This window comes from Schistocerca piceifrons, chromosome 1, assembly GCF_021461385.2.
Source record: "Schistocerca piceifrons isolate TAMUIC-IGC-003096 chromosome 1, iqSchPice1.1, whole genome shotgun sequence".
Classification (NCBI taxonomy): Eukaryota; Metazoa; Arthropoda; class Insecta; order Orthoptera; family Acrididae; genus Schistocerca; species Schistocerca piceifrons.
The window spans coordinates 397,239,115-397,244,114 of record NC_060138.1 but is presented as its reverse complement, the minus strand read 5'-3'; the positions used below and the strand labels follow the sequence as shown (position 1 = coordinate 397,244,114).

The window sequence follows — 5,000 nt, the reverse complement described above, 5'->3', positions numbered from 1 at the left end:
TTCACGGGAGCACTCGTCACCAGCCCAGTACTACCCTCCATGTCGAACAGTAAACCGCGACTCCCATTTGAACGCCGCTAGCTGCCAGGGCAGTGGAGAAGCCGTGAGGCCGCCCCACAGCAGCGCCAGGCCGGCGCGAGCTACACCGGCGCGAGCTACACCTAGCCGAGTGCTTACATCGTCCACTGCCTACTGCGTACGTGTGTACACACGTATTCTGCGTGCGTGCGGCGGCGACGACGACGTTCGCGAGGAGCTAAGGATATAACTCCAAAAAATGTAATTAAAATTATCTGTGGCCGGACCATATGTGACGCCAACGAGGCATCCGAAGGCACCCTTCTGTGCCCACATAAATTACCAGCCTAGTGTAATGCGGCTGCAAGAGCGTTCCGGCTAACCGCAAAAAAAAAAAAAAAAAAAAAAAAAATAAATAAATAAATAAAGTTCGTAAGATAATGTCAAATTAATTACAAGAAATCGTGGTGTGTAAGCAGCTAACTACTGGGCACATCGACAACTACAACAAGTTTTGCTACCAGCGGAATATCTGATAACTGCAGAATATTAACCCATTTCAGGCTATGTTTTAATTAATTTTAGGTGGGCCGATCCCGGCGGTACTGCAATGCCGGGCCAACCCGCGACAGAGGTGGAGCAAGCCCCTAGCACTCCGTCATGAGCCAAAAATGAGTTTAATATTCTGGTCCTGCGATGCAGGACGTATCAGATATTAAGCTGATAAGAACAGATACTACACTTTTTTTTTTTTTTTTTTTAATGGGCCTCCTTCCTCCCCTACAGCCCTACCTTGTCCTCTCCAAAAATGCTGCCATCCTAGAGTGTCGACGCAGCACGCACAGGGTGCATTGAGTAGCAAGACTTGTTGCCAGGAACGAAATTAAAAGCGAGGGGCATACTCTGCTATGCCGCAGTGGGCGACGACACTTGACTCAGAAAGACACCTCGCTCTGCAGGTGTGAAGAAATAGTGAGTTGAGAACCAAAAAGGAAGAAAGAAAGAAAGATAGAAATGAAAGGAAATTAAAAACAGGAACGGCAGCACACACAAGTGAAAATGAAACTGGCGAGATAATCCCATCGCCTAGAGAATTAACTAAGGAATAAGCTTCTAAGATTGATTGCGTGATTCCTATTTTTCCAATAAAGTTTTTGCAATAATTGTTCCAATTGCGAATCTGGGGCGAGTCAAGTCAGAGATTGGTGCAAAAAAAAACCAGGGGCAATCCTAGGCAATGCCTGGACAAGGCGCCCTAGGCAACCTGGAACACCGTTTGATATCCATGGATCATTGCAACTTTCAAATACCGGGCAAAAGTGGTCGTATAGTTTCGAGCAGATTCCGCCACGCGATGCTGGCTCCACAGGTAGTCCATGAAAGAGACAGCATCGGCGAGGGAAAGGTCGTAGATCGTGAAAATGGTGTGGCCCAAGAGCCACACCATTGCGTTACGTCTTGGTCGGGGTTGTGTTTGAAGATCAGGTGTAAGGAACCAGTCTGTGGACACATTTGCTGGCGTCGTCCCACCGATCAGCGCTATGAGCACACGTGCAAGGGCCCACACTTCTGTGACGTGGGGGCAGAGGAGGCGATGCTCCCTGGTGTCAACGTCACCACAGCGGCCGCAAGCAGCCGAGGGTCGTAGGCGGATGGCCGCCAGGCGATGGTTAGTGGGGATTAAATTGTTGACTACACGGTACCATAGCGCCGAAACTGCGGTGGGAAGGGCTGAGTTGTTAATATTAGCCCAAACGTGGCGCCAGATGACCGACGGTCGTCTGTCCTCTAATTTATGTGGCGTGGGCTGGCCTCGGAGTGCCTGGTAAAGGCGCTTCGACGTGCGTGCCTTGTCAGTGGCCACTGTGAGGACATAACTGCGGTGGAAGTAATAGTCTCTGACCGTCGTCAGCCGGAACGGAATATGCGTCAAACAGACCGGTGCACGCGCCGAGTGTGGACGATAACGGTCGAAGAGGACCGCTGTAGTCCCACCGGGGTCGGCTTCGCGCAAAGCGGTGACACGGTGTATCAGAAGGGCCGCACATTTCCGGGAAAAGTCAATGAGGCCGAGGCCGCCATCGGGCTTCGGCAGCGTACAGGTCAGCGCATCAACCTTGAACAGCGCATGCCGCCACAAGAGCCAGTATACTGCTTGCGAGATGGCTCGGCCGATCTGCTTCGGCAGCGTAAGGAGTTGGGCGACATACCATGCCCGTGAGAGGAGATAACCATTAATCAGCTGGATGCGTTGATGGAGGTCGAGCCGTCGATCAGCGTGGCTCACGCAAAGGCCCCTGATGCGTGTGAGAAGCCGCCGCCACGTGAGGGTTAACATACGCTGCGGACAGGCAGTCACCTCAAGACCCAAGATGCGCTGTTCCCCCACAACGCGGTACCAGGGGCGTTCGACGGTCAATGATCGTGGCCCTAGCGGAAGCAACACGGTCTTGTTGGGATTTAACTGAGCACCGGAGGCCCGTTCATAAACGTCGAGAACGCGGCGAACGGAATCGATGTCCCTGGCGTTAGCAACGAACACACCAACGTCATCGGCGTAGGCCGCACAGCGGAGGGTGACGCCTGGGAGAGCGACACCGTCGACCAACCGGCTAATGTCGCGCAGCATGGGGTCCAGTGCCAAGGCAAACAAATACATCGACAAGGGGCATCCCTGTCGAACTGACCGTCGGATGGGAATGGGGCGCGATCGGCAACCGTTCACCACGATAGTGGAATTCGCCCCATTCAAGAAGTGCCGGATGATGCGTATGAAGCGCTCCCCAAAACCCATCCGCGACATAACGGCCAGCAGGTAAGGGTGCGAGACCCTGTCAAAGGCACCGGCGAAGTCCAAGGAAAGAATGGCAGCCGGGGTGCGAGTGTCAGCGGTGAGGAAGACAGCATCGCGGTACAGGGAAGCGGCGGTGAAGATGTTCCGACGCGAAACGCCACAGGATTGAGTGGGGCAAAGTACCTTAGTCATCGCCTGTTTGAGACGAGAGGCCACGCATCGTGCCACCAACTTATAGTCAGTGTTAAGGACAGTGATAGGACGCAGGTCTTGAGCTCGACAGTGACCAGTCACCTTTGGAATAAGGGCAATACGTCCAGATAAAAAGTCGGCGGGTAAGTCGCATCCAGCAAAAATCTCCTCGCACATTGTGCAGAAACGGTCGCGGAGCAGGTCCCAAAAATGTTGGTAGAACTCATAAGGGAGACCGTCGGGGCCAGGTGACTTGCGTCCCGGACAGGCACGGAGGACAGATGTGAGGTCAGCGAGTGTCAGGGGCTCGGTTAAAGAGCCGCGGTCATGACGATCCAAAGAAGTTGGCACCCCACTGGCAAGTGCACGTTGGGCGGCGACGTCGACCTCAACATCCTGGAAGAGGTGTGTGAAATGGTCCGTCAGATGTTGGAGGACTTCACGGGTGTCCGTGATACGCGCACCATCGTCTGTCTTAAGGCGCAGAACGGTGTTCTTCTTGGCACGAGTTCGTTCCGAGGCAAGGTGATAAAGGGACGGCTCCTCGCCTTCAATCAGGGAGGCAGAACGACACCGCACCACCATACCGTCGGCTTTCTCCCGAGAGAAGCGAAGGATTTGCGCCTTAATTTTGTTGAGGCGCATGCGGAGCTGATCAAACCTGTCAGCAGGAAGAGTCAGGGCGTCAGTGAGACACTGCTGATAGAAGGCCAACGTGCTACGTTTCCAGTGGGCGACGTCGCGACTATATTGCCGGATAACACGTCGCAGCCGGGGCTTCGCACAACGGAGCCACCAAACCACCGTGGTAGGGTACCGGGAAGTGTCCACGAGACAATCCTGCCACGTTTTCGTGACAAGAGCACGAAGTTCGGGCAGGGACAGATGAAGGGTATTCAACTTCCAAGAGGTGCCACGAGGAACCGGGGCTGGACCCGCGATACGCAAGGAACACGAGTACGCACAGTGGTCACTAAAGGCCACGGGTATGACTTGGACGGCACAAAGGGCGGGAGTCAAATCAGCCGAGACATAAACACGATCAATACGGCTGGCTCCAGTGGGATAGATGTGGGTAAATTGCGTGTAGGCGGGATGAAAGTGGCGCCACGTGTCAGTAAGGTCAGCCGCCTGAAGGAGTGAAGCGAGCGCTTCACACCGCATAGGCGTCGGGACCTGGTCAACTTCGGCTACCACACAGTTGAAATCTCCGCCAAAGACGATAGGGCGACGAGCTGCTAAGAAAGGGGGGAGATCAGACCGGAAAAGTGTCGTTCTGTCATGCCTGTGGTTAGCACCTGAAGGAGCATAGACATTTAGAAAAAGGACATCTTGAAGGATACATGCAAGGACGCGACCGTTGGGTAGCGTGGTAACATGGGATGGAGTGAACTCTGAGCGGTAGAGCAAAGCAGTACCTCGCCTGGCGTCAGGGTCGATGTTATACAGTGCCTCATAACCAACCAGGTCAGATAGAAAAGGGGCACAAACCTCCTGGAGAAATACCACATCGAACGCACCAAGGCGGAGAAAGTCCTTCAGAGATCGGAGTTTGACCGGGTTGGAGATGGAGTTGATATTGACCGTTAAAAGGGAGAGGGCTCCCGGCGGCCGGTCAAAGGCAGGCATGGGAGAGCAACACAGAGGAGACAACGGCAGATAGGGTCACGGCCGTAGGGAAGCAGGTGTGGAAACATCCACACCGGAACCCAGCGATATCACCCCGGATGTGAGAAACAAATACCAAGCAGCTCATGTGGGGAAAGGCCCACTCAATCACGCATGTCATCGCCCTCGTCGTCAGCCCAGTTCAGGCCCCCCCCATCGGCAGGATAGTCTGAGCCAGGTGGCGCAGACGGGTCGGACACAGAAGGATGTGAAAGGGTACGAGTACGCTGCATTGGCTGGTCGCTACCCTGCTCATGTTTGCGTTTTGCAGGGATCGCTCCCCGATCTCGCGAGGAACTGATAAGAGCCTCTAGTTGCCGAGCAGTTT

At 54.3% G+C, this 5,000-nt stretch overlaps 1 non-coding gene across 1 annotated transcript; it reads right to left on the bottom strand.

Moving 5' to 3' along the window:
- Positions 1–598: 598 nt before the first annotated feature.
- On the bottom strand, positions 599–786 carry LOC124719053. The gene has a single exon (XR_007005976.1). It is a non-coding gene; the product is annotated as a U2 spliceosomal RNA (small nuclear RNA).
- Between the last annotated feature and the right edge of the window lie 4,214 nt (positions 787–5,000).